The 26,603-nt window shown below is 36.4% G+C and overlaps 1 long non-coding RNA gene across 1 annotated transcript; it reads left to right on the forward strand.

Annotated features, from left to right (window-relative positions):
* Positions 1-24,765, forward strand: LOC142082721 (uncharacterized). Its single transcript, XR_012673808.1, has 3 exons — positions 1-482; positions 22,875-22,977; positions 24,208-24,765. It is a non-coding gene; the product is annotated as an uncharacterized LOC142082721 (long non-coding RNA).
* The last annotated feature ends 1,838 nt before the right edge of the window (positions 24,766-26,603 follow it).

Consider the following 26,603-nt stretch of genomic DNA (forward strand, 5'->3'; position numbering starts at 1 on the left):
CTGCTCCGCCCGGGCCGTGGGGCGGGCCCCGGGTCTCCAGCCACGCCTTGGGGTGGGCCCCGCAGGCTGAACTGCTCCTCCCCGCGCTGCGTTGGGGTGGGCCCCGATCCCGCCACCTCTCTGAGGGAAAGCAGCGGGGCGGGTTGTGGTGTCTTCAGCGCCCCGTGTCTGCGGCAGGCTCTCCCTCAGCCGGTGGCACCCCGTGGGACGTGAGAGGTTCCTGCAGCCCCCCGAGCCCGAGTTGCTTACCGGAGCCCACTCTTGAGTGAGGGGTATGGGCTCCGCCGCTGTGGATGCAGGGAGAGGTGGGACCGCCGTGCGGGGTCCGGGAGCCTGTCGCTGGAGAGCGGCAAATGTTTAAGGAAGAAAAAAAAAAATATAGGGCATATGTGAAGCGTGCTGGCCCTCTCATACAAATCCAGTGTGGTCATCATCAGTTTGAGGACTTCAGTACGTGCTTGCAGTATATGGATAAGGAAAAGGTGAGCTTTGCATAGTTGCAGCCTGGTTTTATAATAGTATCTTTATCCCTTGTTTGTTTTGAAAAGCAGGGGTGCAGCCGTGTTTGTTTTCAGGATGCCCACCTGTACCAGAGATTTTTTTTTTCAAACAAATCACTCTTTAATCTCTCAAAGCCAGAATGCAAAAATCAGAACAATCTTCTTAGACAAAAGAAGAAAGGTGCATATCTGGAAAACAAACTGTGTTTATCACATGGCCAGATTAAGCTTCAAATTACTGTTAGCTGAGGAAAAAGCACAGGGAATATTAATACTGATAATAATGCCAAGACATAAAGCATGTAAAATTTGCATTGGACGTGCTTATTAAATGCTAATTGTGCTGTGCTACTAAAAGATAGAAAAATTGCAGCCTAATAAATACCATCATAAAAGTGAAATTGATCTCCTTCCTTACCCAACCTGTGAGTATCAAAGCCAACATGAGCAAGCAGCTGTGCTTTCATTTTTAGGCACTGGGATTTCTAATAACCACTTGAGTCTGATGTGATGATATCTAACATCACCTTGCATCCATTATATTTGAACACTTTGCTTTTGCTGTGGTAAAAAGACAAAGAAACTTTCTTTCCCTTTTCCAGGCACTGCAAAGAAGTCTACTGACTATGGAGAGCAGCTTCCTCTTGCTTCAGTCCCCTTGCTTTCCTGCTTCTTAAGTGCTAGAAAACAAATTGTGTCTACCCCTTATCCTTTCCATAATCTTCTCTGGTCTGAGGGTTTAGGAATGAGGTGCAGTTATCACTATTGTGCTTCTGTTAAGAGCCAGTCGTGAATGAGTTACTACTAATAGATGAGACTTCTGACCAACAGTACAACATAGAATTTGAACATACTAAGAGACAGTAAGGGAAAGAAATCTACCTCCATCTATAGTTTGGAGTTAGATCAGTGTATGAAAGGGTTTGTACAGCTGAGGATAAACTTGAGAGCTTCCAGTTCTTTGTTAGGTTTCTGTTTCATAGAAGCTTAAACTACTTTTAATTCCCAGCTGTTGTGTTCCTATCTCCCTCCCCTGCACTGATGTTGGTACTGTGCAGCTCCTTAAAGCAGTTCATAGAATTGATCAGGTTGAAAACTCTCCCCCCAAAGTGATGTGTTGTTTGGGTTTTTTTTGCCTTGAACTGGCACATCACCACCTGCTTCTGTAAACACTAGCACTGGCCGAAGGAAGGGGGTGGAAATACGTGGCGGGGGCGGGATGTGACCTCAACAGCCTAGATTTAGATCAGTTTAAGCAGCTTAATGAGTTTCTCATTGGCTGTTGGCCTCCTTTGTGCTTGCTAGTGCTCATAGTTTTTCAAAATAATGGAAAAACTCCGTCAGTATCGTTGTTACCCAAGTACTTCTGAATAGCAGCAGCGTGACTGTCCTTATTTTGCTGTTAGTTGGGAAACCTTGAATCAATACGTCAGACTGAATACAGGTTCAAAAGATGGCACTGACTCAGTTAACATTTAGGAGGTTTTCTTTGTGACCACAGATGTAGAAACTCTTGTGAAAACTTGACTCCCCCTCACCTCACTTGCTGGGGAAAGTGTCTCATTCACCAGTAACAGAAAGCAATTGTGTTTTTCAAGGCCTTCTGTATTATATGAAATAATCAGTGGGTGGAGGTGGTTTACAAGAAAAATAGTTCCATCTGTATGCTCTAGTGTCTTCATAAAATATGAGAATAAGACAAGTGACTTACATTTTCATGCAGGGCTAAGATAAAATCTTAGTTTTACTACCGTATTACATCACTGTGGGCCTAATTATTCTGCTACAGAGTAGGATTAATTATGTAAATAAGATGATGTAATATGAGTGTGAATATGACTATCTGTATATTTGCATTAACTTCTGAACATTTTTCACGCAAACTAGATATTTTCAAAAACAGGAACAGATTCAGACTGATTAGGTTATCTCTGTAATTAAAATAGCAAAAACTAATGCATGTAGCATAGCTACCAGTTTACATTTTTTTCACTGTATTGATTAAACTGTCTAAACTTGCAAAAGTTAAATCACCAAATAATTTCAAGTCTTGTGTAAAACACCTGGATAATATTTAATAGCTTGAAACTACGCCAAGTGTCCAGCGTGCCAATGAAAAGGGAGTATTTACACAGTTAGTCCTTTCCAACTGTATTGGATATTCTTTCTTTTTTTTAACAGCAGTTGAGCAGTCATGCTCTGGCCTGAGTTTGTTGAACAGATCACTGTCACAGTGATAGTGATAACATCTTCCATCCCCAGTTGTGTGATTTTACTGCTTTCCATGCACTCTCTCTAGTTTAATTGAGTGGTATGCCAGTTCAACTTGCTAAAATGGCAGAAAACTAACTGAGCAGGGAAGACAGGAGACAATGAGACCTTTTGCCAGCAAGCTGTGAATTTGGCTCAACTGAAACTATGCAACTGCACTTGTGGACAAGGTTTGAGAAGCCAGTGAACTGTCATCATTTTACATAATTGTCAAACATTGGCAGGCTGTTTCTCAAAACACTTTTTTATTGACTGAAGCAGATTTTTTCTGTTTCCTGGCACCCTGTGTCAAATGTAAAGAGAGAACTGAAAACTGAAGCACCACTGGCAGTAAAGAGGCTGGAATAGATGGGCTGAAATGTAAACAATATTTCCATGCTGTGCAGGCCAAACTACTAGTTAAGGTAACTTTCCTGTCAGGAGTAGTGAAACTGGCAGATTATGTCTGAAGGAACTAACTGAGGGAATAAACTACTACATCAGCACCTGCAATAGACTCTGCTTCTATGCAACCTAGCATCAAAAGCTGCAAAGCCAGTATATTCACAAAGTATATAAACATCTTTCAGAAACCTTCTCCACTAACATGGATTTATTCTGCCTACCCTGAATTATATTAAATAATTCTTTGCTGTTCTCAATCTAAATTGTAAGGCTTTAATTCTCCTCAATTCTTTTAATAACCATTAGTGTTGGATGCCCTGCTGTCATGATCTGCTGTGTGGTAAAGGTTACAAAAGAATTTATTCAAAGCTGTATAAAAGTCAGACTCTTTTGAGGTAGTGAGTAACAGGTCAAATTTTAGAACTTCATGCATGTAAACGACATGATATTTCAGCCCTGTGTGTGACCACATAGTTACAAATGGCAATTATTGGCATCACTTAACACAGAACCAGCAGTGCACATTCCCAACCATAATTAATCATATGTACGTGTAGTAGTGTCAGTATTGGATACCTTCTAGCTGTAATATTACTCCATATTTTTGTAAAATTTGGACTGCTAAAAAAATGAAAAAAATGCTCATGTATGATTAATTATACTATCTAAATCTCAGCTTGAAGAATTTTCAGTGACTAAGTGGAAGTATTGCATTGAAACACAGATTTCTTTGAGTTTTGTCTGTTCTTAAACCTTTTCATTTTCTTTCTTGCCTCAAGTTTAAAAAAATGGATAAGATTTCATTCTGAATGTAGTGAATAACATTATCAGTTATTTAGGCAATTCTGGCATTATAGAAAATGTTTGCTAGGAGATTTTTCACTTTTGTTAAAAATTCAGGACTCTCTTTCCTTGAGGTAAGGAGTGAAAGCTCATTTTAAGTCCACTTTTCACTAAGCTCCCAGAGGCTTATTGGCAAAACCAGAAGTCAGCTTGCTTATGACTCTTCTGTCGCGGAGCAGCAAGAGTGGGGCTGCTCCATGAGAGAGAAAGATCTGGGAGCAGAGCGTGGCTACAGCAAAGGCAGGACCTCACTGACTAGGGTATCATCCTAGTGAGGTCAGGATGACAATAGTCACGAGTGTGAGACAAGGCAAGATAACAAGTGAGGGGTCCATCCAAGAAGTCCACTCAGGAACAGCAGGAGACAGCGCTAAAGACCAGAATGGAGACAAGACTACCTATAAAGCAAGTCTGAGCTTACAGGAGACAAGCCCAGAGAGAGGACTACTTATAACATAGATCTAAGGTTCATCCAGGAGACCTGGGCCAGAGACAAGACTACCTACAATGTACGCCTGAGGTCCATCTAGGAAGCTCAGTTAATAAGTCATGCTGGAAGGAGACAGGGCTGGATACACATACAACTATGACAAAGCAGGCCAGGTTTGGGGGCCCAGGCCAGGCCAGAGCTTAAATGGAGCTCCTGGACCAGTTGGAAATGTTGTCACATACAGCTGGTAACTGGCCTGATACTAGACGTTTTCAGTAGCTATTGTCCATATTCATTAACACACTGATTCTGGATTTCTGCTTGGGCCAACTTAGTTTTAAAATGAACATGAAAAACATAAATAATGAGCGTGGAGAACTCACGCAGTATGTTACCGAGGCGTTGTACTGGTTTTGGCTGGCATAGAGTTAAATTTCTTCATCGTAGCTAGTATGGGGCTAGCTATGTTTTGGATTTGTGATGAAAACAGTGTTAATAACGTAAGGATGTTTTAGTTCTTGCTGAGCAGTGCTTACACAACCTCAAGGCCTTTTCTGCTCCTCACACTGCCCCACCAGTGAGTAGACTGGGGGTGCACAAGAAGTTGGGAGAGGACACAGCCGGGACAGCTGACCCCAACTGACCAAAGGGATATCCCAGACCATGTGACGTCATGCTAAGCAATAAAACAGGATGGAGGGGTGGGGAGGTTGGCCGGGGCTGCCATGCTTGGGGACTGGCTGGGCATCAGTTGGCTGGTGGTGAGCAATTGTTTGGGGTTTTTTTGCATCACTTGTTTTTCTTTTTTTTTTTCCCCTGTGTTGTTTTGGGGGGTTTTTCTTTTTTTTTTTTTTAAATTATTATTAAATTGTCTTTGTCTCAACCTATGAAATTTCACCCTTTCAATTCTCTTCCCCCATCCCACTGGGGATAAGTGAGCGAGTGGCTGTGTGGTGCTTAGCTGCCTACTGGGGTTAAACCACAACAGGCATCATTATTGAGATTCAATACTATTCTGGACAAATAATATATAACAAAAATATCTAATAATATCTAATGATAGTTAAAACATTTTATCTGTTTGTGGCCACAGTTTGCATAGTGGTTATTAAGTATTAAAATGACCTACATGTGGGAATTCGGATGATGGTCAAAGTAATAGACAGGCTATTAAGCCGGATGAACGATTTGTCTTTTTCAGAATGCTAATTCCTATGAAAAATGCCTGCACTTGTGTGCTAGTACCCCAATTCCATAGAGATCGGAATTACAAAAACAGTAACATTAAAACACTTTGTACAAATCACTTGATGTTCTTCTGCCTCAATGTCGTGGTTTAACCCCAGTCGGCAACAAAGTACCACACAGCCGCTTGCTCACCTTCCCCTCCCCACCCCAGAGTGATGGGGGAGAGAATAGGGAAAAAAAAAGTAAAACCCGTGGGTTGAGATAAAGGTGGTTTAATAGGACAGCAAAGGAAGAGATGATAATAATAATAACGATAAAAGGATATACAAAATAAGTGATGCACAATACAGTTGCTCACCACCCACTGATCAATGCCCATCCCATCCCTGAGCAGTGATTGCTGCCCCCTGGCCAACTTCCCCAGTTTATATACTGAGCATGACGTCATATGGTATGGAATATCTCTTTGGCCGGTTTAGGTCAGCTGTTCTGGCCGTGCTCCCTCCCAGCTTCTTGTGCACCTGGCAGAGCATGGGAAGCTGAAAAGTCCTTGACTTAGTGTAAGCACTACTTAGCAACAACTAAAACATCAGTGTGTTATCAACATTATTCTCATACTACATCCAAAACACAGCACTATACCAGGAAGAAAATTAACTCTATCCCAGCCAAAACCAGTGAAGCAAATAAGAAGATCATAAAAGCAAGACTTTGCTGCATGTTATGTAGTTGAATCTTTCCAGGAAAATAAACTCAAAGAAAGAGGTGCAACTCTGCTGGTAACATAGATGAAATTAGAATGTCTACTTTTCATGTTTCCACTTTTTTTTTTTGTTTTATTTTTTGTACTTATATTGAGAGATACTTTAAAATATTATAATAGTCTGTTTAAAATTTATTGGATGTGCCTAGCATTCAGAGGGTGTAAGGAACAAGTTTCTTTTTGATAGTTCATCTCTTTTTTGTATCCAAATTGAGTATTATTATGGTGTGTTTTGGCACAATTTTCAGCAGTCTTTGTGGATTCCAGGTTTTTGCTGCATTAAGTGCAATGTACCTATTCACGTACTACCATTCTCCCTTCCCACATGATATCAAAGGAAAGATTAATTTTGTATCAGATGAGTGAGACTAGTAACATGTAGGAGTCTTAGCTGCAGTCACCTTTATTTTCATTTTTATCATATTTAAGTTGGTATTTATAGAATGAATGAAGAGATCCAATTAATTGTACCTCCTGTTGATGACATACAAGATTTTCTCTTTCAACACTTCATACTTTTTCCTGCCTTTCTTAGGATTTGTCATAGCTAATATAGCTACATATTTTTATCTCAGTGTGGGAAGAGTTGAAAGACACACTCAGAAGGCATACTCAGGACTTAACCCTGCAAGTACCACAAGTTTGTAGATGCGTGAGGGTCTGCTTCCGAGTATGCTCAGAAGTGTCCAACTTCTCAGATGGTGCATATGCTGGATTTGTAATCTGCTTCAGGAGCAATCCGAGCTTCCTGGTCAGAATGTAAGGAGTAGCTTCCATCAACACAGCTTTTGGTTTGTTCCCCCTAGGGCGGGTTGCCTGCATCTACACCGTGTAGTGTTTGGAGGGATCCTGTAGTCTTCTGCAGGCCTTTCCACAGCCTTTTTACATATGCAGCACAAATATCCCTTCTCCGCTGCGCTCACATCCTGTGATCATGCCAGTTCTTACTGTGTACCTTGAGATGGATAAAGTTTGGTTTTCAGTATCGTTGCCTGGGGCTACACTGAAATCCCTCAGCATCAAGCTGCCCCACCACATCTCTTTTGGTAGTCAGGGTGATTCCTACAATCAAGGTTCCCTTTTGTTCAAGGGCTGGGATAGCCTAGAGTCCTCTGCCACACTGACCTCCTCTCGGCACCTTGAAGCCTATCTTTGCATATGAGACATCTGAACAATTTTGTAAGGTTCTTTAATAATGAATGCCCTTTTCTGTTTGTCCAAAATAAAGAGAGAAATGCTTGCAGCATACCACATATCTGCTACTATAGTATGTTACCAGAGAGGCATGTTATGGGGGCATGCCAGGCAAAAGGCTTGCAAGGGTGATGTTGGAAGATTGGACCAAGCGGAGGGAGACTTCGTACTCAAACAATTTCCTAGAGCTATCTAGCTACTGAACAGCTTCTGGGTTTTGTCTGGGAAGAAGTCTGTAATTTTGCTTCAAAGGGCATTCCAGGAATAATCAAGCATGCGCACAGAGTGAATGCTAATGAAGAGGACTTTGGAGCAAAACAGGTGATGATTCAAACTGATAGCACTCAAAATCTCCTTTTGCGTTATGTTGGGAGCCTTGGTCTGTAATTCAGCTATGGATTCTGCTGGGTGGCAGTAGTCCATCATTCTAGATTCAGTTTTTCAACATAAGAGTTATAAGCATTTGTCAAACCAGAATATTTTCGCTTAGTCACATTTTAGAAGGTGTCAGCTCCATTTTTACTGAAGGTTTGAAAAAATCAGATACTCTGAAAGAATTTAGACTGAGCAATTAAACATTGGCAAAGTTTATAAGCATTTCAAACTAGAACCTTATAATAGGAAGTGTTAGGCAAACTTAACTACAGATTTCTCTTCCATCTGTCATCTATCATGCTGTGTGCTGACTGTCTGGTATGCCTGTACAGACTTTGCCCCAAAGTTAACTTTGTCTGCATCTCATGTTCAGTATTTATTTTAAAAATTCTGCATAGGTATGAGTTGTATTTACATTTACATCATCATTTCTTAGGCATGTTAGGATTTCTTTTGAACACCAGGCAAGTGAATAAGTACTGAGAGGCAATAACATGGGAAGACAATTACTAAGAAGTCAAAAAACAAGGCCTTTGACACAGATTTTTTGCCTGCATGCCTTTCACAGAAGAATGACACATAATCTTTATACTTGATGCATTCCCTTTTCACTTTTTTTTTACTTTATTCTCTTCTTTGCTGTCCACAGTTTTTTCCTGTCCATGAAAATGGCATTTATTGATGTGAGCAGAGCTGATTAATCACAGCTGTTCTTACAGATTTTAATTTCCACAAAACAGCTCATGTCTCCAGCATGCTGTATGTCTCTGCTTTTGTTTTTATTGCTATCCTACGTGTTTCTTTCCGACTTTATCAGAAGACTCTCTGTTCATATGTTTCTTGGCTGTTTAGAGCAGTGTTCCATATACATGTAACATTGATTCAAGAATCAATTGTGAGAGCTGTTTTTCCCTTCCTTTCACAAGGGCTGCCAAGATCGTTTTCTGGGCAGCCCTTTGCCTATCTTATGTTTTTTAATTTATAGAATAAATGCTCAGATTGCTTCATGGACTCCTTTATTTTTGTTTCAGAGAAAGAATTAGCAGGCATTTGAACTAAAGTTAGCTGCTTTTCAATATAAATTGAAATGGAAAATCCATTATTAGCATATAAAAAAGCAGATTGGTAACTGCCTGTCCATAATTCCCATTTAAATCTTCTCTCATATATGTAAAGAGGATAATGGTAATAAGGTAAATGAAGTGTGTAAATAAATGAGATAAGGTATGTAAGATACATGTAAGATATATAAATAAACAATTCTTTACATACATTTATGTAAAAATCCTACTCCTCACCCAAGTTAATTGGATTTTTGCAACTTACTTTACTAAGTTGGATTTGAATTTTAGTTCTGCTGAATATGGTAAGGCATTTTAATATTGATCTAAATGTTAGAAACTAGATGAACTAATAGCTAACCTTTTAAGATTTTTTTTTTTTTAATTTACTTGTATTATGGAACCAACCAGAGGTTTTAACTCAAGACTGAAGTATCGTGGCACTGCATACGTAATGCTAGTAAGGAAATTTCCTTTTCACAGAAAGGTCTGGTTTTGCTATGTATTTCCCTTATGGTATGCTTCATAATAGTATTATTCAATTAAATGCTAAATCAGCTATATGCATAAATTGTGAGCTTGAAGCCAGAATGAGAGGAAAATGATCAAAAGCTGTACAATTAAAAAAAATGTACTATGTATACATTACTTATGATATGGAAAGGCTCAGTAGTCACTGAGATGTGTGATTTCAAACTTTGATTGTGCATTTCCAGGCTGCTCAGCTGCATATAGGTCCTGTGTGATTTGGTCTGAAGAGGTAAGGTTGATCATTTATGATGTTGACCATTGCGTTCCTGTGCATGCTGTTGGCTGCAGAAGCTGGTATACTATACCCAGCTAGACCAACAGGCTGTTGTAGGCTTGAGTGAACCTTGAACATATATGGTACAGCAGGTATGTTCAAGATCCTCTTAGCCAACTTTTTGATTATTCTGAAAATGTTACAGAGGAATTGGATTTCTGAGAGGTGGTAAGTTCAGTTGCTTTGTGTTTAAAAGGTCTTTTTGTGGTCTGGCATTAATTGCTACTGGTAAACACTGATGGCTAACAAAAATGTCTTCGAAAAAGCCCAGGGGAATACTCTGTGAGCTCAGCAAAGGACTGGGATTTGGAAGATCTGGGTTCTATTCTTAATTTGACCATTGATTTGCAGTGTGATTTTGGCAAGTTAATCCCTGTGTTTCTGCTTCTTTTTCACATCTCTTCTCTCTCTTGTCTGTCTATACTGCAATTTGTCTCTACAATGCCTAGAATAAGGAGGAAGGCAATCTTGACTGTGATTCTAATAACAGTGATAACAAATAATATTAACTACAAAGTAAGTTTCAATCATTCTATTGAAGTATGGTTGTAATGGGTTTGTATAGGTATACAGTGATACAGATTTAAATTATGTGTTCAGCCATCTTTAACCTAAAGGATTTAATCCTGTCAGAGAGCTGTGTTTAGCATCCATCTTCATGTTCTGTACTGAGTTGAGAAAAGTTAGACTTGAAGATAATGTCCACGGATGTTAAGGAGATAATATAGTTGTATTTGTAACAATTCTGACTCAACAACTCTATGACCTACAGCTAAATGTCTGTAGCTCTTTTACACATATAATTCCTTTTCACGCCTGATACATTTTCAAAAACGTATTCATTAAAAACACTTTGATATGATACTGACCTTATGTTTGAAAACAGCTGATTCATATTTTCTCGGGTGGCTATTGCTAGGCTTATTCCAAATATACGCTGATGGTATTTTTCTTTTCAAAGGAAAAGTGCTTCTACATTATGACCAATTTTGCTGTCAGGTTCGAGGTGATATAGGCAGCCTTTGGGTCTTGTTTGAAACCCTACCAATTTCAGTTGGGTTCCATGGAAACATAAGTGTGGTTCTGTTCAGTAAACATGAAAAAACCCTATAATAAATTAAAAGCTCATGGAGACCACTGAACATGGTAAGCTTTATTGAGAACAGTAGCTGCCAGCCTTTTCTAGGCTTTCTGCAAAACGGAGTTACAATCACTTGATTTTTATCAATTTATTAATGATTTTTTGACAATACAGATATTTTGCATCCATACTGTATGTTTATATCACTGCTGAAAATTCTTGTGCCTTGAGCGTACAAAAGAAGAACACATCATGTCCTTCGTGCCAGGCATTGTGAAAGCAATAGTCTGTCTCATTACATGAGTTTTTTCCATCTCAGGTTGATTTTCTTCTCTTTGTTTTTTTGTTTAAAAGTTAATTTAGTCATTGAAAAAAATACCTGATAGACACTGGAAACTGACCACTGAACAAGTGTAATATGTGCTAAGTCCATTGTCCCACTTGCACCTGGGTTTCAAACTTGTTCTGAAGGGCTGAGCCTTTAGACATAAAAGGATAATCAAGTCGTCTGGCCTACTCAACCCTGAGTTTGAAAACAGCATGCCAGCTTTGTTAACCAGTTTGTACAGGAGAAACTAGACTGAGACAGGTTATTACATATTGGCTATTGAATACCTGTCAAATAGTAGCTTTCAGTTACGATCAACATGAGGCAGATCTGAAGCAGTTGTTACTTTGAGATGAAAAGCTATGTATCCCATTGCCAGTCACTTGAGCCGTTCAGTGTCCATCTGCTGATTTGAGAAGAAAACATCATTAATAATGCATTCACAGATTGTGCTCTAGCTTTTATGTGGCTATTAGTTCTTCCAGCATGAGCTATCTCAGCATTATTTAGCTTCTGAGCTCTAACATCTCCTTAGTAGCCATGGGAAGTTGCTTGGTATTTTCTGTTTTAGGGGAGAAAAGGAATTAAAACATATGATGTGACACTAAAATTGATCCATGAGTATGAGGTTGCTTAGTTTTTGCATAAAAATCTATACTATATTAGTATGTTTTATCACTGCTTCAAAATACTTTTGCAAAAGAAGGAGTCTGAGCAAAAAAGAGTAACTTGTACCATAGTTTATCACAGCTAACACAACTACACTAATCTAGTACTTAATCCTATGAAATGAGTAAGGTAATGGTTTGGACTTAGGGAGCTGACCCCTGATATAAACTGGTGCAGCTCCATCAAAGTCAGTGGAAATGTCAATGCTAGAAAAATGCCCAAAAATATCTAGAGAATTTTGTTTGGTTTGGACAGTGTTTTAACATTTTTAATTAACAGTTCCACCAGGCACAATAAAATTATTGCATTAGAACTTAAGCCATTCAAACCCATAATTTACAGTCTTACCATTTGGGGGAGTTGTTTTGTTTTTAAATTGCTGAACAATATGATCTGAAGAGTTGTCAGAATTAAAGCCTGCAGCCAAAACAAGACAATATTAGCTGTTAAGTTCTTAATGTCTCTGAAAGTCCCGCTCTTTTGAAGTATTGATCTTTTTTTTCCTTAGAATGGGCAGTTTGTATACACTGGGAAAGTAATTATGTGCCTGGGAGAAAATGGCATGTTGGTGTAGTCCTTGATCCGAGACATTTGCAAAATAAAGTTCTTTTTAATTTATGATTTATTTATTTTCTTTTTAATATTGGGTAGTATCACTGGCCAAAACACCCAAAGGCTTGGCTGTTTATCTCTAATACAAATCTCTGCAGTTTTTATGCCTTTGTGGCTTCAAGATTGTATTACTGCAGTACACGGGGACCGAGGAGCTATAGCTATGGCAACCAATGCCTGATAGGTAACTGACAGCATGAATTACAGAATCTCTAAGGATTTGCTGCAGACTGGTCTTCCTGCTGGTCTGACTGCTCATTTTTTTGACCTTCAGGATCAAGGCCTTTTCTGTTGTAGTATTCATCCTTCTGTAAAAAACTCTGAAGAGTTTGTAGAGATAAACAGGTACAGACGGATCTTAAACTGGCTTAGGAGGGGATTTTTTTGCAGTCATGCTTATTCTAATTCTTCAAGTGAGGTAAACTGTGTCTCATTTTTGCTGGTGTCAGTGTTGCTACATCTACAGTAGCACTTTTACCAACACAACTGGCTCATTCAGAAGGGTATTTTTCACAACCCTGACTGACTTAGCAGTGTAAGTAAATCCTGAAGTTCAACTCAACCTCAGATACAGCCTTTGTATTAAAGATAAGGTGGGGAATAAGGTGGGATATTAAACGTTCTTGTTTTGGTTCTTTAGGTTATGCAAAGAGTGTCTGAATTAGGAAAGCCAGTTGCAGCCCTCACATTAAAAAACCAGGTCTTCCATAGTCACTGGCAACTGGAGTACACGTTTCATAGCAGTGTCACAAAAACCAAGAGACTGAAAGGTGAAATATAGGAGAAATGTAGGGTTCTTACTTTTGTTAATAACTCTGCAACTTGCTGATTAAATTTTAAGAAAAATTCAACGCATACCCCTGGTTAATGTGTGAGTGGTCATGTTCCAGAACCCGAAATTCTGTTTCAGGTCTCCTTACCCAAACAAAAAGCAAAAAAAAAAACCTTAATGCTGGTTAAAAATATTTTGTAGATCAGAGTTTAATATCTCTGTTGACAATGTATTTGGACTTCTTTTTATTAAAGCTGTTGCCATTTCTGTAAACATCATCTGCCAGCAGTTAGCTACTCACAGTTGCTTAATAATGTACATTTAAAAACAAAACTGAAGGTGCCTGGACACTTATGCCTTCAGCCAAGTATCTTGTTAGTGCAGATATAATAATATTATGTAATAATAACAACAATAACTTAATTGAGCAATCCAGGACACATGTTCTGACATTGCCACAGTTATTTAATTGCATGTAAAGGTTTCAGAGAAAAAGAAATTCATTTGTAAGAAAATGAGAACTACGACTTAAAACAAGTTTCAGCAGTCAGAAGAAAAAAATGTATCTGAATGAAGCACTTCATAGTATAGAAGATCTGATAGATTTTATGGATTTCTTTAGAGTGTGGAGATCACACAGAATTTTGTTGCTTAAATATCATCAGCAATCAGTAAACTGTAATGCTTGGGTATTAACATACGTTGCTACAAAAATCTACTAGGACAGGAGTAAAATACGTTTACACAACCACAATAAGTGATTTTATCTCTACAAACGTAAGGCATAAAGAAGCAGTTCACAAGGAAAAATCCCTGTAAAATGTTACTGGAGTTTGCTGGATTCAAAATTACTCAGATTCACTTCATTTTGAATTAAGATGACCTAATGAAATTTAATAAAGTTCTAATCCTAACTGAATTTAAATCACTGTGCTTGGAAGACTCATACAATGCTTCAGTTGTGGAGTGGCGAAGCTGAAGAATTTGGTTTTCTTTTTTTTAGTAACTACTAGTTACTTTTTCTAGTGGCTGCTTTTACTACTGAAAGCAAACTTTCAGAAATTGTTAGGAGAGTTCCCCAAGATTCAGTGTTGCGTGATGTTACTGATGAACTGATAGCTGAGAAGAGGTAAGAGAATTATTTACGTGGTGATATTTGCACAAGAGCATAGAGAAAGCGTGCTAAGTGTATGTGTTTATAAGTAAAAAAAAATCCAAGGAAGGTGACAGATTTTTTCTTAATTATTAATAGCTTTTGTATATACCTAGTTTAGATCCCTTTTCCTAAAAATGTGGTATTACTATTCCTAATAACACAAGTGGACCAGTCTGATGCAATACCATTTTTCCAGTTTGTATCGATTTTATTAAGATTGTAAATGAGTAGAGATTTTTGTCTCACAACAGTTTAGAATCATAAAAGAATTATAAATATGTAGGAAAGGTGGAATATGCATGAAGAGATAATCCAGGATAACCTGTTGCTCTTGTCAGGTTTTTTTCTTAAATAATCTGTGACAAGCACATTTAAATTGCCTTAAAAACCTTTGGTAAAGAAGGTTTTACAGCCTTCTTAGTGGGCTTGTTGCTTGGCTTCCCATCCATTACTGAATTATCATAATATATGTTCTAATTCTTCTCAATGTAAGGTTTAATTAGTATTTCCTGTGCTTCTTCCAGTCCTCCTTCTAATGTGGGTGCATAGTAATATGACAACACTATCCTCTAGCGGCAGTATGTGTTAACACAAGTCTCAATCTACATCAGTGTGAATTGGTTTATATGTGTTGAAAAGATGGTATGTTGCCCACATTAGTATTTATAAATTCAGAGGTCTGTTTTACATAACATAATAAGGAATAATTAACCAAATGCCGCGTACAATGTGGTGATAATATATGCTTCAACAACCAGCATCAGCTGCACTATGTATGTTTTTATGTGACTATAAAATAGAGTATATATATGATTTCTTGTAATTTTCCAGACCATCAAACTTCTGTAGTTGTGTTCTGCTATGGTAGCTTTTTCATAGGTATGTCATTTAACATGGTTTACCATCACTAGTTGGTTTTTGGTCAGTTCCTGAACTCTGGCATAAAAATCTAACTGTCATCGTGAGAAGGTCTCTAAACACTGGTATCCACAAGCACATAAGATATCCTTAATTTTTTTTTTCAGTTTGAAATTTCAAAAAGCCAATGTATAGCTTAAAGGAAAATAAGGAAAAGCAAGATTTTGTGTAAGAGAATAAACTCAGGGATTTCAATGCATCAGTTTTTCAAACTTACCCAATAAAACGGCCAGTCTAGACTGAAGGTGTATTTGCTTACTGTGAATATAGACATTACAAAAAATTAAACTATTTCTCGCTCATCTTCTAAAAATGTTCCTGCTCTGGAAGTTCGGAAATTTATCTATTTCTGTAAAAAATGCTATGAGAGTCGTCTTTTTTTGGGGGGGGGGTGTTGGTATTTGGTTTTGGGTTTTTTTTTAATATTCTGACACATTTCGGAGAAATTTTATCTAAATATTTCATAATGTATTTTGTGAATAAAGAGGTTATGATGCTTCCCATTCATGCATGCCCTGTATAAATCCAAGGCAAAGTGGAAGCAGGAAACAGAGAAGACCCAGTTAAAGGCACATCTCTAGCTTTTTGTATCGAGTGATTTCTGCAAGTGACGAGCAGAACAGATGGGAATGAATGTGTTGATGTTTTTATTGTTCTGATTTTACTTTCAAAGACCATTTGGCATACAGCCACCTCACTTGCGTATCAGGTCCGGTTAGAGGACCACATAGCTAGCTTAACAATGCTTTTCCATACCCAGACAGTTAGCAAACACATTTTAGGAGATGGGATTGTACCTTTGAAATGTTTAAAATATAACCAGTGGATACTAAAGAGATTATACTAACATTAATGTATTATAGAATTCATAAAAGCTACTTGTACTTTATAAACTTACTTTAATTCTCAAGTGTATTTGTTCCTGTAGTGCCAAGTTGTTTTTCTGATATCTGTACAAAGAATTCAAGGTAAATATTTTCTTAATTTACATGTGAATTGTTCTTAAAAACCAAAAGCAAAAGTAAAAACATAAAAATGCAGTGTTCTTTTTCTTAGCATTCAATTTATATTGCAAAATGTTTGCATTACATTTTTTTTTTCTGAGGTCCGCGCTTGGACCAAAGGACATACTTGATCTGGACAGTTCATGTGCACAGAGAGAAGTCAGTGTCTTGGTGTCTTTGTTCCACAATCCCCTTAAGCAGTGTTTGCTATAATGGTATAAACTGCAGTGGTAAACTGCAATGTGAAAACATAAAATTTATGGCAACATAATTGTAGCCACAGAACAATAATTAGTCAAGAAACAATTATCTTGAATGAGACAACAACTATTTTTAAAGTGTCAATAAAAACTATTAGTAGTTAAGTAGTGACCCACTAAGGGTCACATGTAACTATGCAATGAACAGTGTTATTTTAAAAATGTCCTGTGAAGAGTTCAGATGTTGTTACACTTGGAAGATGTTATTCAGGGGCTTGTGGTGAGTTACGGAGCCTTTTGCTTCTGGTTCGTCAGTTTAATTCCACTTCACATCGCTAGTGACGAAATATTATATAATGGCAGATCATAACGCTGTGTTTCATGAATTAACTGTATGTGTCCAATCCCCCAAAAATAAAGCTAGAAGTTTACATCGCAGATTGGCTAACTATGGAAAACACCAACTGGTAATTTTGTTGGCAGTGTTTGTTACCAATGTTTGAATGGCTGATGAAGATTGAATTGTCCTTTTTCCTCTAGTTCTTCTCTGAAAGTTGAGCACTGTCAATGGGAAATACAGTCAAGTCTCAGAATTTCTGTCTCTGCTATGTGTGTTCTGCAGATAAATAAAGAAATGAAAAATAATGTCAGGGAAAAATAATACCTAGATGTCCTGGGGGAAATGCTTGTGAGGATCTGTGAAAGGGAATGTATGTTAGTGACAGGCTGCAATCTGCATGAAGACAGGCCCTACACCATAGGTGATCAAAGGAATGCTCTTTATCTCTTAAGCGACATTAAAATAAACCTGTGATGTAGAAAGAGTAAAAAAACTTTGATCTTAGCTCGACATTCTCTTCAATAGGTCAGCACCACCAGGTGAATCTGTCTCCTGTTTCTACTTCCACTTGCCTGATTCTCTTGAATTCTGTGTTTCTAGATTCTGTGGATCTAGAACTAATAACTTAAGGGCATAAGAAGATGTTATTGTTGTGTGGGTTATTATGTGTTTTAGTGTTCCTGTTGACTGAAAAAAAATTAATTTGATATTATGTTACTGAAAAACACATACTCACTTGATGACTCTATCAGTGTTTTTTGGAATATGTTATGTTTTCTTTGTATGTATTTTGCCTTGAAAAGGGAACCTTTTTAAATTTTCTTTGGAAAAATACTGTGTTTATGTAGTAAGCAGTACAATAAAACAAATATTAATTATAATTTGCAGTTTCACATGTTCATAATTGCAAGAATGTTGCCTTAAATACAAATATAGGAATTTAAGAACTATTCTGAAACAGATGAAAACATTGTATTTGGCTATGAAGCATCGTAGTCTAATGGTTTATTGTTTAGGAATCCAGTGCAGTATTTTTCTCAGTGTTTCATTGAAGTATAGAATAGACAGTAGAAGAGCTCTGTAATAAACACAGACTTTCTTATCTATTACCATATTTTCCAATAGGGCTTGACTGCTAGCTCTGCAGAACTGAATTAGCAGGACAAATAATACAGGAAGAATAGCCAAAGCTCCTTGGATAATGTCCTTCTCTGCTGACCTGCGACGTGGTTCATTTTATGTACACACTTAAAATTTGGGCTGCCTGCTGATACGCACAAAAAGAGTACAATAATGGCAGAGTGTTCTCTTCTAATAGAAATCTGTAAAGAAATACAGGAAATAAAATCATCAAATGTATTTCTCACAGATGACTGAGGAGCTATAACGTCGTGTGCAGATAATAGTTGCATACTAATGATCTGGAGAATGTGAACTTGCAATCTAGCACAGTCATACTCTATTTCCATTAATAACTGCATAAACCAGCCCCTGTTATGGTATAACGGCATGCTGTATGCAATGATTAGAATATTAGATCTTTCATATGGTGAATATGTCAAATACAAATGGCTTCACTGAATTCAACTCATCAGGGCAGGTGTTCTTCTGTGTGAATAAGGATATCGTCTTACCCTGAATAAGGCAGCAAACAGAGTCCTGTTGCATTGGCTAAGAAATTGCACAGGCAAAATGTCTCTGTTTTTCTGGTGGTTGACTAAAAACATAAGAAAGAAAAATTCAATATGTAACAGAGGACAGAAGAAACAAATACATTGAAGAGATTGACTTTGATTTGTGGAGGCTGCTTTTTCCCTACAATTTCAGTTATGCCAGTGGGAAGTATGCGTTCTCTTTCTCTCCACTGACACTATACTGTACATCTGGAAGCAATTGGTCTTAAAAAAGGGCCCTGACATCTCAAGTTAGAGAAAGCAGACCAAAGGTATGTGGCAGAGCTATGACAACAAATCTGAAAATCTGTCTTCACTGATTTCAGTTACTGTCATGTTAGATTTGACGCAAAACTTTCAGTATCAACTCGCTTTTATGTGTATTACTGCCTGAGCTAAATACCTGGAAAGTATTAAGAATTACTTTTTAATATAAATTGAATAGACAGATCATACAAGCATGTGCTGAGAATTGATTTGAATTGAACAGGGTGTGTAAGAGCTTTAAAAAATTTAAAAAGTAAAGTACAATGAAGTGTAGCTGTAAAATAGTCTTTATAATGTAGAACTACAGAGAGCAGAATCCTCTGCCAAGTTAGACTCTTCGTCAACTGATTAATCTTCCTAGAATAAAAAAGCCTTGTGATTTCCCATAATATGAAGTCAGAAAAAAATGTGTTTACTAAGAAAAGCTAGAGAGAAGAAATTTTATAACTAAATACTGTATTTTATATGGTGGTATATTTTTCATATCAATTAATTTGCTATCATTTTTGAAAATTAAAGTGTTTTCAGTGTACACCAGCATGTAATTTGTGAGGAAAAAATACCACATAATTTTTTCACTTTGCAATCTTTTGAAGAAATCTCCCTAGATACGGTATAAATCAGAATTTGGCTTGTGAAAGGGACAGCTCCTCCTTGGATTCAACGCAGACATAGGGTACAGGCTGGTATATTCTGATGAAGAGATTTCAAATCTTATATGAGGAAAAGGGAAGTTGACTGGTGATATTGAAAAAGAAGCGATGTCCCTAATTCTCATTTTTTTTTAATAATATTGCATATTGTCAGTAGTATGAAATGACAAAACTACTAGTTTGTTACCAAGTAGAACAGAAGGCCAGAACATGGCCACTTAAATAAAAAATTAGTAGTCCTATTCACTGAATTGGGACTGTGTAAGAGAATAAGTACTCACCATCGTGAAAAGGGAAAATCATTCATAATCTGGCTCTGGAGCCATTCACTATTAAATTTCATGCCTTATGTTTTAAACTGAGAACCTTTAGAGGTGAGGGGGGAGTTGTTTCTTCAAGTTGTAAATGACACAATTTCTAGGTGTATATTTCTTTACTGGCTTTCTCTGAAATAGAAGTTGCTGACTGCAGCTGGAAGGACATGGTACTAAAGTGATCAGTAGATTGGTTTGGCATGGGAGGTCCTGTTTTTATATTTTAATAAATTAACAAATCAAACAGATGTGAAATAAAAAAAAAATCCTAAATTAAGAAGGAGGTATAAATGTTTTGGTCAAAATATTGTGTAACAAAAGTACTACCAGACAGAGGAGTCACACAGCTTTTCCAGGGAGTGCCTTTTTCTGTGTTTGAGCAGCTCTCTCCTGGGAAACAGTACTACAAAAATTACTGTAACAGAGTATGACAGGACTAAGTGCTTTAAGAATAATACGCATTTTGCCTAAACCAAATAGTGTTATAGTGTTATAATAGTCTAAAATAATATTAATTCTTGAATTTTCTGAGTAATTATGTCAGTCCTTGTTCTCTTCAGGACAGAATACCTATTCTTCATTGACATATCTTTAAAAAAACAATCATTAAATTCTACATTCTACTTTACAGTTTGACAATACAAACTTGTGTATAGCAAGGGGAGTTAGCAACATTAATCAAATGTTGTACTTTCAAAACTATTTAGCTAAGTAATAATCTTATATGGGGGTGTGTGTGTTTATTTAATTAGGTTCTAAAACAAACTCATTGCTACTAATACATTTTACCAGATTTTAAAAAACCCCACAGGATTCTACATTATTTCATTAAATGTCAGTTGTTTATAATATCACTTTTCTAAGTAATTTGCTACTCAAATAAGTAGCTACTTCAAGAAACATGCCATGCAGTGTCTCATTCCGTTTTCTTGCCAAATAAATGTTTTTAGCACCTTACATTCTGTTCTTTAAAAGTATCAAAGGGGGTGAGCTACTAAGCCAAATTCCCCTCAGGATTTGAGAATGTGACTCTGTAATCTTGTGTAAAGAGGCATTAACAATATTAGTCACAGTACTGTGCTTTTTCCATATTCCTGACTAGTCCTTGATGTGGCTGTCCTTGTGCAAGCAGAAGTCTCATTAGCATTAACAGATTTATCAAATCCTTCTAAAAAATTATGGAGATTTGTGGAGCAGTGCTCCTGTTATTTATAGAAACAACATCATTTATTTTTATTTATTATAATGCATGTAAGAATTGTAAAAAAAACCAATTAGAATCATGAATCAGCAATGTTTTATAGCAGGGGATGCCTGGGTAGGGACCAAGGGGAGGATTTTAGGCATCTGGGCTTTACTACTGAAATAATCAAATTTATTTATAAGCACTGCCAGTGTAAGAATTGTATGATAAAGCCATTGAAATGGTGATTCACAACACTTAATGACTGGTTTTCTTGGCAAAGGAGCAGCAGGGAAATACTTAAAACTTTCAGATTCTAAATTCACTTTTACATCAGCCCTTGCAGCATTACAAAAAGGGGACCACTCAAACTCCTTACCCTAGTTATGATCCACAGACAATCCACCAGCTGGAATTGTTGTCCCAGTTACTGACTTAGGCTGTAGGAATTGATTATACTGGATTCCAGCCAGCTGGGAGTGATTTTTGTGATCAGGGAATTCTATCTAGAGAGAGGTATCCAGTCTTTTTTTGATGTTCAAGCAATGTAGTGAGAGCAGACTAGACCACAAAATGTGACCCCAAAAGTGTATTAGAGTACCTGACTCACTAAAGGACGTGTTTAATACAATGTCTGCTCCATTCAGTTTTATCATCAGAACAAAAACCCCTGAATAAGGAGTCCAAGGTCTGGTCCTTACTGTGCTTTCTTTACCCTTTTCATTCCTTGTTTGGTTACCTTTGTGAATTTTGAGTACATATAATGAGTCAGCAAATGAAGAATCAGGTGCTTTTTAAACTATTAGTTACAACATCCATTTTTCTTTCTGTGGATGTTGATATTTTAACTTGCCTTAATATTTCTTTGACTGCTTAAAATTTTTGTTAATTTGTTTTAATCAGTTTAATATAATTTGGAGATCATGTAAATGCATAGGGGTTTTTTTTTCAATTGTCTCTGTTGTTTGAATTCTTTACTGATTTCATTGAAACACAAAAATTTATTTCATGTCACAAGAAGAATTCTGAAAACTGAGTGGTATCAAGAATGATGGAGGCTCTATAGATTAAAGAATATCTGCATTTAGAATCTAACAACCTAATAACCCTATGTGTTTTGTGTATATGTGCCTATGACTTATGTAACAGTACGTTTTTGTTCCAGATTTAAGTATTTTTATTTTCTTGTGTTTGCTTTGGGCTAAATTTTTTTGTGTTTGGCTGTGAAAATAGTTTCTTTTTTGGAAACTGATTATATTAAAATACATATATATTATTAAAATATATATATAAAATATATAATAAAACTAGTGACAAATAGGTGACTCATCAATAATTTTTTAATGTGGTATAAATTAAAAAGTACATTTGTATTAAGGTGGAACATTTGCATGTTTTGAGATCAGCAATAGTACAACAATATCAAATTTGAGAAGAGAGTGCTCAGCGCTTTTAGGATTCCTCTCACTGATTTATTGGAAGGAATGAGCTGTGGAGTATGTTAAATCTTACTAATACAAAAATACATCCTGACTTATTGATGCATTAATACTAATGAAGCAGTAGATACAGGTTATAGTGCAAATACCAATAGTGGAGGCTGCTGCTGAGCAAGTTCTAGTGCCAAATTAAAAAAAAATTATGATTCTAAGAATGGAGTTTTTAAAATGTTCAATTTATACATTAATATGTGGGTAATGTTCTCATTTTCTCACTGAGAATCTATTTGCTAATAAACTATCTCATGAGACTTGTTAAATAAGGAGTCTGTAGGTTGTTTGCGGTATTTTTGATTTATTTAGTGCCAATAATCTGAGAATGTGTAAGTACTTAACAAATATTAATAAACATCTGATTATTCTGATAAGAAATATTATATCTGTTTTATAGATGATTAAACAAAGGCCTGGAAAGGAGATGTGACCAGTCAAACACTACACAGAAGATCTGTTTAAGAAGTTGCGACATGTTAACCTGAGTGGCAAATAATACCGTAGGTGTGCTTTTGATAACTGTTTCCTTCCCATAGCTACTAATGGACTTGTGGAAAGACATAAAAACTCAATTCGTATTTCGTTTACTTGAAAACAAAACACAAAGTGATGATACTCATGCAGAAAGCAAAAAAACCCCGAAGTTTTAAATAACCAATGTCTCTCAAAAGGAGGAAGACTTTTTCTTCCTTTTACCTGGCTTCTTGAAATTAGGAATTTTCTGGTTAACAAGCCAATAATGAAAAATCCTTCTGCACTACTATTTGCACGATTCAGATTCCAATTGGATAATCCTCCACCCTGACTCCTCTAAAACTCTGTGGGAAATTTATTGATTACTACTTTCATAACAGAAATTTTAAGGAATTAATAAGCTAAATGTTTACATAGTTAAATGCAGTATGATCTCTAAGAATAAAGTCCAAAACATTTGAACTAATATTTTCAAGCTTAAGTGGTAAAATGTGGTTCCTCAACATCTTTATAGGCTCACCAACAATCAAATTGCTGACTATCTTCCAAAAAGTTCAAGACACTATTATTTTGGAATCTCAACATGCATTTAGGAATGTAACTTCCAGGCACTAATGGCTGATTTGCAGTAAATTTTAATAGTTCATTTGATGATCCATAAATGAAGTCCAGAAGACTCATGAATTTTCTAATTCCTCACCACCACGGAATTTATAGAACGTAAACTATTGTATTCTACTATGGTATCTGTGGGCTCCTGGATATAGGCGTGCATCCTAAGTGACTGTTAGAACAATATCTAGGTGTATATCATTCCTGTTTCCCCATCGATCTAATGCTGTCATTTGTGTTGAATGGGAACCTAAAGATACAAGCAGAAAGTTTTTAGTTTGGACAGTTTTCGAGTCTGAAAAAAAGCAGGGGACCTGGATAACAAGAGTAAAATCTACTCCACATTTTAGGTTCACAAGCCATGAGAATTCAGTCCTCTTATGTTTTAAAATAAATAGAGATCTCCTTACAGACTACAATAGAATAATATCTCGGGAAAATTATGACTGTATTTACTGAAGAATATTCCAATCTTGCAAATTTTGTGAAAGTGAAAATTTTATTGTCCTATTTTTTAGAATTAGCTTAATTTCTAAAATTGATGATATAGAATGTAGAAACTACATTTAGTAACTTGGGGATATAGACTGTATAGCACTTCAAGGAAAGATGACAGTAGGCATCAGTGTTATTTTTTGTTGCAGAGGAACATTAATAGTAGAACTGGTAAAAAGAGAACTAACCAAGTGCAAGGGGGCAAATAAGGATAAAGGACCACATCCTGCAAAGTGCTGAACATGTTTTGAGGCACTGACTGCCTGTTCAACTCCTGTTGACTCCTGCATGCAAGGAGGGTGGATTGAAAGAATGTGTGTATGTGCATGTCTGTGGAATCAAAGAACCTTACTTGAACCTGTCTTCGGGTTATAGCCAAGTACTTTAAGTCAAGGCGATAGATGCTTGGGCTATGAAATGTGCTTAATGCAAAAGAAAAAAAAAGGAATATAGCTGCTTTGGTTTTGATCTTGCTCATGTGATAAAAGTTCCAATAGCTTCCGATCCTACTGGCACGTCCAAAGACCTTCTCTAATTATATTTATATGAACGTTAATAACTATTTCAGTATTGTTAACGATGGCAAGATTTGAACTCATTAAAGGTGGGAAGTTGGTGGGATTAATTTGCTCCAGCTTTTATTTGCCAAGAGAGCATTTTCCCAGCATTATTCTTTCTCCATATATATTAACTTTGTAATTGTGGATCAAAGCCTACTCAGCTTTGGTTGTATTAAGTGAGTCTTACTGAAATAGAAACTCAGAGAGGCATTTTCTGCCAAAAAATGTAACTGGAGAAGTCACGATTGATTTCAGCTTATTAAATCTGTTTACTCAGTGTGCCTAAGTCTTTTTGGAATTTAAAAAAAAAAATAAAACATGGGTATGCATAGGCAGTGGGACATGGCAAGTAGTACATTTTTAAAGAAATAGTCCTGGGAAATAAGTTTAAAAAACATTGACAATACAGAACAATAAACAAGACCTCATATATATATTGCTTGGAATAATATGTGGCTCTATGAAATGAAAATTATTCAGAAATTGTGAAAAATCAGAACTTCAAAGACTTGCACTTTATGTTCATCTGAATATAAGAATTCCATCTGGTCCTGTATCCTGTCTCTGAAAATTGCCAATGTATTTGTGCTTTCAAAAGAAGGTGTAAGAATTTTACAGGAAACTGCTGTGGTTGGTCTTTTCCTGATCTCTAATTGCTAATCTGCTTCAGCTTTTAGTAGTTCTTTCCATAAAATGGATGTAAATAATTATAATAATTGTGAACATTCACTGTACTTACATTATTCCCATATGAATATTTAAATATAAGTTCTTGATAAGTTCTTATATTTGCATATAAGTTCTTGCATATAAGTTACTTCATGTCATTTAGAATATAAAATCAGCCACATGAAATGAGACCAAAGGTCCATCTAGCTTAATACTGCCTCTCACCTGCTATGTGAGAATTTTGTTTGGTAAGCCTTATTATTTGCAGAGTAACAAATAATGGATTATTCTTCTCTGTTAACTGTCTTAATTACACTAATGACATTAGTTATCTCAACATTGACATTAGTCATCTTTGCTTTCAATCTTCTGGGAATTTTTTGAAGTGAAGCGTCTTGGTGTGTTTTGTTTCTCTTTTGTGCAGCTGTTCCATACTTCTATTTATCTTTGGTACTCTTTCTGTAGTTTCATAGAAGCTATAGTTATTTAGAAACTAAAATTATAGTTTTATAGGGTCCTTCTTTTCCTGAGACGGGATGTCAGAACTGCATACTTTGTAGATGCTGGGAACATGGTAGGTTTATATTGTTTCAGAATTATTTCTGTCTCTTTCTTAATAGTTTATGTTGTTTGCCTTTTGGAATCCTGTTGCACATTGAACTGCTATTTTGAAAGAATCATCCATGATGACTCCAAGACCACCTCTCATTATGATAGTAGTTAAGAGATCATCTTTTTATATGTTTTTGCCTTATGTATTATGCTGCCTTTATTGATTTTATGCATCCATTATCCATTTTAAGAACGTAAGAATGATTATATTAGGTTAGACCAAAAGTTACCTTAGGCCAGTTTCCTGTCCTCAACACTGGCTAAAATAAAATGCTGTTGGAAAAAAAACATTAGAACAGGGCAATCATGTATTGTTACTTTGTCAGAATATTCTCCCCAGCTCCAGCAGTTTGCAGTTCAGGAAATTCCAGAGTCAGAGATACTGTCTTTGTAGTTAATGAATTTTATTTCCTGTTGCTTAGTACGGTATAATTCTTCTGCAAATGCTAGCAATAAGTTTTAGATTTGACTGTCCTGACTAATTTTTGTCACCAATAGTACTTCCTCCTATTCTGTCCATATGCTGTTAGTCTTAATTGAAGTAATTAAGCCAATTAGTGTTCATCAAACTTTTAAGTTCATGTAAACACTCAGTTAATTGATCATTCTACTTTTTTGGTCAGATCAAATGTAGTTTTTTCCAATCCTTTGTTAAATCCCAAACTGTTTAATTTCCTACTTTGGCACGTTATTAATTTTTTTCA

Source organism: Calonectris borealis, chromosome 5 (genome assembly GCF_964195595.1).
Source record: "Calonectris borealis chromosome 5, bCalBor7.hap1.2, whole genome shotgun sequence".
NCBI classification, from domain to species: Eukaryota; Metazoa; Chordata; class Aves; order Procellariiformes; family Procellariidae; genus Calonectris; species Calonectris borealis.